This window comes from Theropithecus gelada, chromosome 4, assembly GCF_003255815.1.
Source record: "Theropithecus gelada isolate Dixy chromosome 4, Tgel_1.0, whole genome shotgun sequence".
NCBI lineage: Eukaryota > Metazoa > Chordata > Mammalia > Primates > Cercopithecidae > Theropithecus > Theropithecus gelada.
This window is the reverse complement of record NC_037671.1, coordinates 50054559-50066777: the sequence shown is the minus strand read 5'-3', so window position 1 is coordinate 50066777 and position 12219 is coordinate 50054559. Positions and strand designations below refer to the sequence as shown.

Here is a 12219-nt window from a genome sequence, read left to right as displayed (position 1 = left end):
GAGAGACACACAGGAGGAGCACAGAGGATTTTTAGGATAGTGAAACTACTCTGTATGATACTATAATAGTAAATACATGTCATTCCACATTTATCAGAACTCATAGAATGTACAATACCAAGAGTGAGCTATAAACTTTGGATGATTATAACGTGGCAATGTAGGTTCATCAATTATAAATGTACCACCCTGGTGTGGAATGTTGATAGTGGAGGAAGTTGTGCATATGAGAACTTTCTGTACTTTCCACTTAATTTTGCTGTCGATTTAAAACTACTCTAAAGAAATACAATTTGGCCAGGCTTGATGATTCATGCCTGAAATTCCAGCACTTTGGGAGGTCAAGGTGGGTGGATCATGAGGTCAGGAGATCAAGACCATCCTGGGTCACATGGTGAAACCCCATCTCTACTAAAAATACAAAAAATTAGCTGGGTGTGGGTGGCACACACCTGTAGTCCCAGCTACTGGGGAGGCTGATGCAGGAGAATCGCTTGAACCCGGGAGGCGGAGGTTGCAGTGAGACGAGATTGCATCACTGCACTCTAACCTGAGCAACAGAGAGAGACTCCATCTCAATCATCTCAATAAAAAATAAAAAAATACATAAAATAAAATTTATCAATTAAAATGTATTAAATAAAATGTATGTAATTACTTATATAGTCTACTATATATAACAAAATAAAGAATTCTTTTTTTTTTTTTTTTTTTTTTGAGATGGAGTCTCGCTCTGTCGCCCAGGCTGGAGGGCAGGGGCCGGATCTCAGCTCACTGCAAGCTCCGCCTCCCGGGTTTATGCCATTCTCCTGCCTCAGCCTCCCGAGTAGTTGGGACTACAGGCGCCTGCCACCTCACCCAGCTAGTTTTTTGTATTTTTTAATAGAGATGGGGTTTCACCGGGTTAGCCAGGATGGTCTCGATCTCCTGACCTCGTGATCTGCCCGTCTCGTCCTCCCAAAGTGCTGGGATTACAGGCTTGAGCCACAGCGCCCGGCCAAGAATTCTTAAAAATAAAAATTCAGAGAGACTTAGGATCAAGATCAATAGCTCTGCATATTGAGATGGACCCTAGGTGAATCAATGTATTACAGGACAATGCAATTATAAATAACTGATATTCACAATTGCAGTTTTAACTAACCATTACACAAACATGTATTGAGCATTTTCCAGGTGACAAACACTGAAAAGAGAGAAGATGTGGCTTATGGTGATGTCAGTCATAGATAGGTGTTCACCTTTAGCAGCTGTATGGGCTTTTAGTCCAATAACAGCAGAAAAATTAATACGTACAGCATATTACACAATAAAGTTAGAAAATTCCAGTGAGTTCCATATGTATGATTCTTGGAAGCTCAACCTAAAACCGCCAAAGACTGCTTAAGGTGAGATGATTTCAAGTGTGAGAACTTAAAGGATAGCTAAGATTTAAATAGGAGTACACTGTAGTGATTATTAGTATAGCTCCTGGACTCCAATATCCTGGGTTCAAATCCCAGCTCCACTGCTTGCTAGTTGTATGCCTTAAGTTACTTAAGATTAAATGAGTTAATGTAGACCAAATGCTTAAAATCGTGCATAGGAGAGCTGTCAAAATTTAAAAAGGAGGGTGATGACCGTGAATGAACCCAAAAGATATGTACAAAATGAACTATGTGATCCATGTCAACAGGCTATAGTAAACAAATCATTGCATATGTGCATCCACTCATACATGTCTGCATGCTAACAATAAATCTGATGTGTTGGAAAAACCTCACAAAACTGAATGGTTAAAAAGCAAATAGTGCAGAGACTGTGTACTTATGACAAGTACATGGGTTCCAATACCAGGTCTGGCTGAGTGAACTTAAGATGATACTGAAACTCTCTTTTCTCCATAAGCCAAATGGATAACAATATAATACCTGTGTTATGGGGTAACTGTGAAGAATAAGTGACATTTGACCTGTAAAGCACAGTGCTTAACAAAATTATTACTAATTTTCTGGTTAACTAAAGGAAGAGAATCTCTTTGATTGCAATGATTTTATTTAAAAAGTCCTTTGAAATATATTTATCTACGTCTTAATAGACTTGTAAGAGCTTGCTGTCCAACTAGAATATGCCTTTTGTCAGAGATAAGCTTTCTTTGTCTTTTCATATGAGGCTACTGATTTATTATCCTCTCTTTGTCCTTGAAAATCAGGTAAATGTCACCTATATGTAGCATTCCATTCTTTCCATTCTACTCCAACAAGCAGAATCATTAGTTTCTCACTCTTTCTGGTCCTCATAATTCTTTAAACCAAGCTATTATAAAATGTATGTCACTGTATCTTAGTTAATCCCTTATGCCCTCATTCAATTGCTTACTTTTTAAATGGTGAGATGCTAATCTTTGTACATGTCACCCCTTCACCTTTCCTTCTAATAAGCATTCTTTAGAAAGCACCTTGAGTAAATAATAATCATAATTAAATTTTTCGTACTATGCAACACACCAGGGTCTTTGTTTCCACTCAACTTGATTTCTGAGGCTTTATAATTGACATCTACATATCGTATGCATATTAGAAATTCATGGCCATAATAAGGACTTTGAGGACCTGACTAGTTAGATTTCAATAAAAGTTTTACCTTAACTTCATTTATTTAATTCATTAATAAACGTTTTCAATAAAAGTTTTACTCCAACGGCATTTTTCTGATTCATTAGATGTGAAAACTGGAAGGTAACATTTGCTGTCCAGCAGCTTCTTTAATAATGCTTAGAACCCTGAGCTAGCTATTAGCATGATGTCATGGAGGAGGCATTCCTGGAAAGTAATATTACTCATTCTCATCACCAATCTACATTTAAAGGTCGAAATCTGAAGCTCATCATCTTATATGGGGGTAATCACCTTGGGAAGTATTGACTTTTCCCTCTTCCTTCTTCATTCTCAAATAATTGTCCTTTCCTAAAGTAACTTATCGAAGTTTATCAGGACTCTTGCTTTTATTGTGGCACTATCTTTTACATTAAAAACCTAAGATTGCATTAGCTGTTTGATTACAGCTATCATTTCAATGAGGATCCAATTTAATTAAGCACCTGGGTTCTTTTCATGTCAGGTCTGCTTGTCTCTTACTGGTACGTTTTATTCTTTCAAAACTAAACTATAAATAAATGTATTAAATGAGCTCTCTCTATATATATATCCCTATTAAATTTTCTTTGAATCTATCTATCATTCTAAACCACAAAGATCATTCTTTGTCTGTTTTGCAGACTCACTACATGCCTATAAAGAGGGGGTAACCCATAAATTCAACAGGAGGCAAATGATTAAACTATGGTACATCAATATCGTGGAATACTGAAGGCCATTAATTGATATTTATGAAAACTGTAAAATAGCATGGAGAAATGCTTATGATGTAATATGATACATACAAATTAAATCTTTAAAGTTTTATAAATGCTTTCACAAATAATGTGAATAAATATTTGTGGAAGAAAATAGAGCAAAAGGTTGATTTCAGGTGGTCAAATTATAATTGCCTTTTTTTCTTTTCTTGTTCCCTTTTCCCAAAATGTTCTAGTCTTCTACATAGATTTTTAAATTTTAAGAGAAATTAAGAAAAAAATAGATGGAGATTTTAGTTTATTATTCAGAGAAATAAGAAAAAGAGCAATTTTTCTAAAATTACTTGGCTAACTCCTCAGTTCCTGCTGCACTGCAGTGTTTCCAGCCTCACATGGAGAGTTTTTTTTGCTACATATGGCCTCAAATTTGTTTTCCAGCTTCTAAGCTTTAGCACATGTACTTTAATCTGGACAAAAACATGTCTATGAATAGGAAACAATAAGATACCCAGTTCATTGGCCCATAGGTTTTCCATACGAAGTGAGAATCATCTGGAATGTTTTTCTACCATTACTCTTGTTATAATCTTATATAACATTCAAGTTTCATTTAAGAACCACCTCCTCCATGAAATCCTTTCAGCCTCCCCAACTGGAGGTGTTTTTCCCAGTCTTTGTAACTTTCCTCTGAATTGTAGCCTGTGTTGCCTTACTTGTACATTTATTCCCTATGCTTACTCCTTCCTCTCAACACACACACATGCACACAAACACACAAACACACACAAACGCACATGCACACTTACACATTTAATGCACTGATTATGGGCAAGTATTTTGTTCTGGGAGAAAAGCTACTGAAAGAGTTACTTAGCAGTGCAATTTCTTTGTTAATTTGTAAGATGGTTCTAGTTTGTAGAGGGTTAATATGTTTATTTTGTATGGAAGAAAATAAGTTGAAGTTACCTGGAATAACATGAGTAACAACAAAAATAAAATTATTATTTTAGGCTACGCTGTTTGTCAGAAAAATATCAAAAACCTAAGCTATAAACCAAGTGGTAGGGGACTTGAGCCATGTTTCTCCCCCACCCCACTACCAAGTACTCAGCTGTAAGTTTTATGAGCACAGCTACCCTGACACGCCACTCCCACTTTGCCAACCAATGCTGCTTTTTACCTCAGGTCCTTTCGTGTCTTTTTCCAGTGTCTGCATCCACACTCATCTGCTCCAATACTGTTGACCATTTACAACTCCTCTTCCTGCTCTCTTTCAGTCTGTGACATTGATGAGTGACACATGTGTTCCCCCACCCCATCCCCCACGACAGTCTCACTGTCTTTCACTCTCCATGCAACAAATATTCCCTCAGGTGATGTAGCTCTTTCAGCTGGTTTTAGATCACTCAGGTCTAAGTAATTCTGGCCTCAAAGAGCAACCCTTCACTCTGAAGTTTATCTCTCTTTCATTTCAGGGCAGTTCCCAAGTCCTACGGAATCTGAGTCTGAAAATCTTCAAAGTGATATTTTCCAGTAGCCTTCTATGAACCCTAAGCCAATCTTCAAAAAGAAATATCCCTTGACTAATCCCCATTCAAGAATGAGACCCTACTCTTCCAGGAGCACAATTCTTCCCTTGCCCTGTATGTATGGGGACTTACTCTTTCAAATTTCCAAGAACTTGACCTTGAGCCCAAGTCCCATTTCTATATTTCACCTTATCCCAAACTTTCTGGGGACTCCAAAGAAAAACAACACACCTAAGGTCATGCTATGATGTTCTAGAGTTCCTGACGTAGCAATGTAAACCTAGCCTCTCAAGTGTTCAAGGCTCTCTGTAATGCAGATATAAACTGGACTCCTAGAAGTTTGTGGCTATTGTGCGTTGATGATCGTAGGAAATTGAGAAGGCAAATACTTGGAGTGGAAAAAAGCCCTAATATCTAGTGAGTTCCCTAACAGATAGGAATGAATTGTTTGTTCATTATTGAAATTAGAGGTCCAATCACATTTTTAAAATCTTGCAAAAATGGCTGGGCACAGTGGCTTGCACCTGTAATCCCAGCTACTTGGGAGATTGAGGTGGGAGGATTGCTTCAGGCCAGAAGTTCAAGACCAGCCTGGGCAGCACGGTGAAACTCCCATCCCAGAATTTGCTGAAATGGTGACAATGTGTTCTAGGTACTTGGAGGTTATTTATACTATCATCTTTACTTTTACATACGTTCAAAAATGTCTAGAATAAAAAATGTTCAAGTGCAAATACAGGTCTAAATTGTTTACCTACCTTAGTAAACTCCATGTCTAAGAACCTATCATGAGGGAACAATATAAAATTTTATTAGTTCATTTTCAGGCGGCTGATAAAGACATACCCGAGACTGGGCAATTTACAAAAGAAAGAGGTTTATTGAAATCACAATTCCATGTGGCTGGGGAGGCCTCACAATCATGGTGGAAGGTGAAAGGCACGTCTCACATGGCAGCAGACTAGAGAAGAGGGCTTGTGCAGGGAAATTCCCCTTTTTAGAACCATCAGATCACATGAGACTTATTCACTATCACAAGAATAGCACAGGAAAGACCTGCCCCCACGATTCAATTACTTCTGACTGTGTACCTCCCATAACACGTGGGAATTCAAGATGAGATTTGGGTGAGGACACAGCCAAACCATATCAAAAATATATAAAATATTATGCTAAGTATGTTCATCATAGCATTACTTTAAATCATAAAATGTTAGCAAGAAATCTAACTGGATTCATCCATAGCATTAAAATATGTAGTAGAATAATATTTACTGACATAAGGAAAGGTTTGATTTTTTATTTTATTGCCAAATTTAAATGAATCAGATAATAAAAATTATATATAAGATTTCACTTAGTGAAAAACAAAATATGTATACAATATATTATATAATTATGTAATGTATTATAATGTATATTCTTTATTATATATTGTATTATATGTTTATATATAATACATAATTTTATATAATTTATATATTGAATTTTAAATATATATATATAGTTTTAGACAACAACGTATATATTTAGTCAACCTCATATATCCAGTTTTAGTCAGTTGAAAGTCAGAAAGCAGGGTGCCACCATGGTCAGGTTCCACGAGGGCCCTCTTCCTGGCTGGCAGATGGCTGCCTTTTTACCACGTCCTAACATGTTGGGGAGACAGAGACAGCAAGTTCTCTGGTGTCTCTTCTTATAAGGGCACTAACCCCTCATGAAGGGCCCTCCCTTCATAACCTAGTTACCTCCCAAAGGCTCATCTCTAAATACATCACATTGTGGGCTGGTGCTTCCACATATGAATTTTGCAGACACAAACATTCAGTCCATAGCATGTATCAATATTAAAATAATTATCTCTGGAAGATATATTCTTTTGATATTTCTGGGTCTTCTATGTTTACTACAAGAAATGTACATTTTTTTTTATGTAATCAAGGGGAATAAATCCACAATAAATGCCCATTTCTATGGCTTGGAAAGGCTTCTGCTTTCACTTATAATAAGAACCAATTCTCCCACTGAGAATAACTTCAAAAGTTTGTAAAATACAGAAAAACAATTTAAATGAAGCTATCAAAATGGCACCAAGGCAGACAGGTTTGAGAGGCTAAGATCATGGAAAGAAAACTCAGAAGTGATTCTGACATTTTTCAATGCTTTCCCCTTCAACACATTTGCTAATTCATAAGTAATGTGGACAGAAATGCTTAGAAGCTGAGCAAAAACTGGAGAGGTGGAGAAAATTTTCTGCAGTCTTTTCCGCAGAATTTTCTGCAGTCTTAGCAACTATAAAGACACACTTGGAGTTTAGGGCTGCCAACAAAGTTAGGACTTGAAAGTTCAAGATCTTGTCCAGAAAGGAAGTTTGGAAAAGTGAACTTGGTACCTAGAGTCAACAATAAGTACCTGCTAAGAGGCCAAAAATCTAAGCAAGGCAATTAGAAATTTCACTGTGCTGAGCAGAGAAGACATAGAGTTAAGTGTCTGCTTATTTGGAAGAATACTGATAAGGTACTTAAGACTTCTTGAAGAACTGCACCCTAGAAATTAAAGTGAAGTGGAACTAGATCAGGTCTTTAAACAGACAGAAGTCAGGCTTAGAAACCAATTAAGTCCTGGTTGAAGTAAGGTGATCTGCTGTTCTCTGGCGGAATAGAATCATGCAGAGCCTATACATTATTTCATACATTATGTCTGATAGTCAATCAAAACCTACCAGGCATATGTATCAAGAGAAAAGAACAAGATAGAGAACCGTTGTTAAGAATAGACTCATAAGGATGCAGGTATTAACGTTAATAAACAGGGCATTTAAAATAAACTATGATTTATATGCTCAAAATTCTACAACAGGATAAAGAATTTCATCAACTAGAGTTAATAAGAAGAAGTATAAAATGGGAATGGGAACTCTAAAACTGAAAAATTCAATAACTAAAAAAATGCAATAGTACGTTAAATAGCAAATTAGACACATTTGAAGAGAAAATTAGTGACCTATAATTTCAGTACATAAAACGTATCCAGGTCTAAGATTAATACATATATTTGTGGTCCCAGAAAAGGACAAAAGAGAAAACAGGCAAAAGCAATTTTTGAAGGTTTTCAAAAATAATGAAATATATCAAACCACAAACTCAAGACTCATTATGAACTCCAATAATATCAAAGAAATCAATTTCTAGGCATATCATAGGAAAACCAAAGGCAAGGAGAAAATCTTTAAAGGAGATAGAGGGGGGAAAAAAAGACACCTTACTTTCAAAGCAGCAAGAAAGTGATAACGATACTTGCTGTCTCAACAGAAACAATGAAAGCTAGAAAGTAAAGTTTTGTCTTCAAAGTGATGAAATAAAATATTTTCTAACCTAAAATTCTATTCAAAATAAAAATATACTTATAAATGAAAACAAAGGTTTTTTAAAATAATAACAATAATAGTTTCTTGCCAGTAGAATTGCATGAATATAGATACTGAAAGGCATTCTTTAAGAAGGAATATAATTACAGAGAAGGAATATAATTATACAGACATTGAACAGTAAAGAGCAATGGAAAAGGTAAATATGTGGTTAAAGCTAAATAAATTTTGTCTTATAAAACAATAATAAAAATGCCTAGTTGACTTTAAAATACCTAGAGTATCTCTATGTTGTCTCAGTTGCTGACATGCCATCCAGAGTGAGAAAGACCCAGAAACTTTGGGGCCACATGAGCCACAGCCACAGCCTCATCAGCAAACACCAGAAACACTTGGAAGGCAGTAGAATGCTGGTGGCATGCATCACCACAGGATCAACTTTGACAAATATCACCTGGGCTACTTTGGGAAAGTTGGTATGAGGATTACTACTTAGAGAGGAACCAGAGCTCCTGCTCAACTGCCAATCACAATGAATTGTGGACTTTGGTCAGTGAGCAGACACAGGTGAATGCTGCTAAAAACAAGACTGGGGCTCTCCTACCATTGATGTCGTATGATCAGACTACTACAAAGTTCTGGGAAAGGGAACGCTCCCAAAGCAGCCTGTCATTGTGAAGGCCAGATTCTTCAGAAGAAGAGCTGAGGAGAGGATTAAAGGGTGTTGGAGTGGGCCGGTGGTGTGAAGCCACATGGAGGGAGGTTTGTTAAATTCTAACAACTGCTACAAAAAAAAATAAAAATAACAAAACAAAAATATATAGAACATTAGGATATGACAAAAAGGGCAACCAACAAAAGACAAAAGGGAGGTGATGAAGTTAAAGCATCCCAAGGTACTAACATTATTCAGGAAGTGGCAGAAATAGTGACTTATGGTGAACTGTAATAAGTCAAAGATGAATCTTTTAATCTCTAAGAAAATGATAAAAGAAGGTATATAAGATCATTGAAGGGCTAAATGATATAATAAAATTGATTTTTTTTATTATAAAGTAGATGAGACAGATATAAAACAAATAGAAAAAGAAATGTAAACCCAAATATTTCAATGATGACACTAAATGTAAAATGTTTCATATCATAATTAAATGAGAAACACTGTAAGACCGGGGGGAAAAAATATGCTCCTTTCAAAAGCACCCCCCACCCCACACCTTAAATATAAGGACACATAGAGGTTGATGGAAAAAAGTATACAATCAGTGAGGTGTTGAAGCAGACTCACACTAGCTCATGAGCATCAGTGATCAAATTTTTGGAAATATTGTGAGCCAATTAATGTCATGCTAGAAGCTTGAAATCAGTGCTGGTAAGAGTAGCTACATGATGGAAGGTGACAAATGCCACAAATCAGTGCTTCCCAAGCTTGGAAAGATAACTGTTAAAAATGTACAACATACATTGTTATATAATGGAAACAAAACCAAAAGAAAACAGATATAGTTATTTTAATATGAGTCAAAGTAGACATAGACTAGTACTAGATATCAAGAGGGACATTTTAGAATGCTAAGAAGGCAATACACTGGCCAGGCATGGTGGCTCATGCCTGTAATCACAGCACTTTAAGAGGCCAAAGTTGGGGGATTCCTTGAGGCCAGGAATTCAAGACCAGTCTGGCCAACATGGCTAAACCCTGTCTCTACTAAAAATACAAAATTTAGCAGGGCAATCACTTGAACCTGGGAGGTGGAGGTTGCAGTGAGCCAAGATCGCGCCACTGAACTCCAGCTTGGGCGACAGAGCTAGACTTTGTCTCAAAAAACAAAACAAAACAAAAAACAGGCAATACACCAGGAAGATATAACAATTCTCAAAATGTCCATGCCCACTAACATAGCTTCAAATATATATATAAAGTTGATAGGATTAAAGAGAGGAATAGTTTCCCAATCATAGTAGGAGATCTTAGCACACCTTTCTATTTTTAATAAAACAAAGGAAAAAATTAATGAGGATATACAACTGTGCCATTCAATATGAAAGCCACTAGGCAAAGGGGACTATTAAGCACTTAAAAGGTGGCTAATGCAAATCGAGAATGGAATTTTTTATTTTATATATAATCTTAATTAATTTAGTTTACATTTTTAAAACTGAAGCACTGTAAATTTTTTTATTGTTAAGCACAATCTTGTTTTTTTGGTAGGGCTTCATTTCACTTTCATGATTGAGGACTAAACTCTAATTTTTTTTTTTAAATCTTGCCCAAATTCTTGTCTAAGGGGTCTGAGGAGTCATGCCCTACAAACCATAAATTATCATCAGATGAGGTTATTTAACCCTGTATATCATGACTTACTTTCCAATCTGACTCCAGCATAACAGGGAAGATGCAGAAATGAGTAGAGATGCAAAAATTAGTACTATAACCAATACAATAACATTTTTTTTTTTTTTTGATATGGAATCTCCCTTCGTCGCCCAGGCTGGAGTGCAGGGGCACGATCTCAGCTCACTGCAACCTCTGCCTCCTGCTTTCAGGCAATTCTCTGCCTCAGCCTCCCGAGTAGCTGGGATTACAGGCGTCTGCCACCACACCCAGCTACTTTTTGTATTTTTAGGAGAGACAGGGTTTCACCATCTTGGCCAGGCTGGTCTTGAGCTCCTGACCTCATGATCTACCCGCCTTAGACTACCAAAGCTGATACAATAACTTTTTAAGAAGACTGAACATAAGGATGCTGCAAATTCTACAACGAATGGTAATTTTACTTTTCTGTGACAAAACAAAGCAAAAAAAGCTGTTCGTTGTGTAAAAATATTTTTAAGGATTAAAGTGAAGAATATTATTACATTTTTATCATTATGTAAGTAGTCAAAGGAAAATTGGCAACACTGTCCGCCTGAAATCAGAATGCAATGTCCAATTTTAAAAAGTTAAACAATATATAACAAGATCCAGCCTTATAACTTAGTCCATCTATAAAACAGCTTGGATTTTGCAGAAAATAGAAAAACATTTTGAGAAAGTAAATTCTAATTTTAGAAATGGAAATGTTGTTAGAAAGTTCTGAGGAAAGTAAAAAAAGAAGGTATTTTACATTCAATAATCTTCTAAATATCTTTGGTTGAGCCACTAAACCATTGATCGTAGATAACAAAACTTTTCTAAAAACATCAAAGATTAATTGACAGAAAATTTGAAAAATTGCAAGTACTTTTCTTTAGCTTTACTTGAGTCATATAGGGTCAAACAGACCCTGCTGAATTAATATTCAGAGTATACAGTGTCTTGGATGTTCCAATTGCCAAAAAACAACAAAAAAAGGTGTACATTTGCAACCTAAAATTTAAATTTTTGGCATGGATATTCTTTAATTTTTTATATCTGTCAAAGAAGAATTTCCACTAGATACAAAAAAAATAGTTTCTATCACAACAGATGGTGCTTCAGTTATTTTAAATCAAAACTCTGGATTTACTAGAATTTTAAACCACAGACTCAAGTTTTCCTCCTACTTCATTCCAATATGTGCTACATATTGAAAATATTTGTGCTCATCATTCTGAAACAGTCTCTATGAAGAGTGTCAAGCATACTGCAAAATTATTCAGTATGTAAACATAAATGTTATGAATCATCCATTTGTGGAACAATTAAAAGAAATAAAAGACAGTGAAGGTAATTGTCTTATGTTCTTTGCCAATTGTTGTTGGTTGAGTTGTGGAAAAGTTTTACAAATATTTATTGCAATGTTAAGTCCAATTCTAGAAAATTTTGAAACTAAAGGAATGTCTGTCAGATATTAAATAATCAAAGAAAAAAAAACAGTAGTTTGATTTGTGTTTCCTGACTGGCATCACACTGCACATGAAGGAGCTAAATTTTCAAGTTCCAAGGAAAGAAAAAGCTATTGTAACCTACCTAGACAAGTATGTGAATTTATATTGACAGGGAATATTTTATATTACAATCAATAATG

The 12219-nt window shown here is 35.8% G+C and overlaps 1 pseudogene; it reads left to right on the top strand.

Moving 5' to 3' along the window:
- Window positions 1-8538: 8538 nt before the first annotated feature.
- On the top strand, window positions 8539-8976 carry LOC112622578 (annotated as a pseudogene).
- The last annotated feature ends 3243 nt before the right edge of the window (window positions 8977-12219 follow it).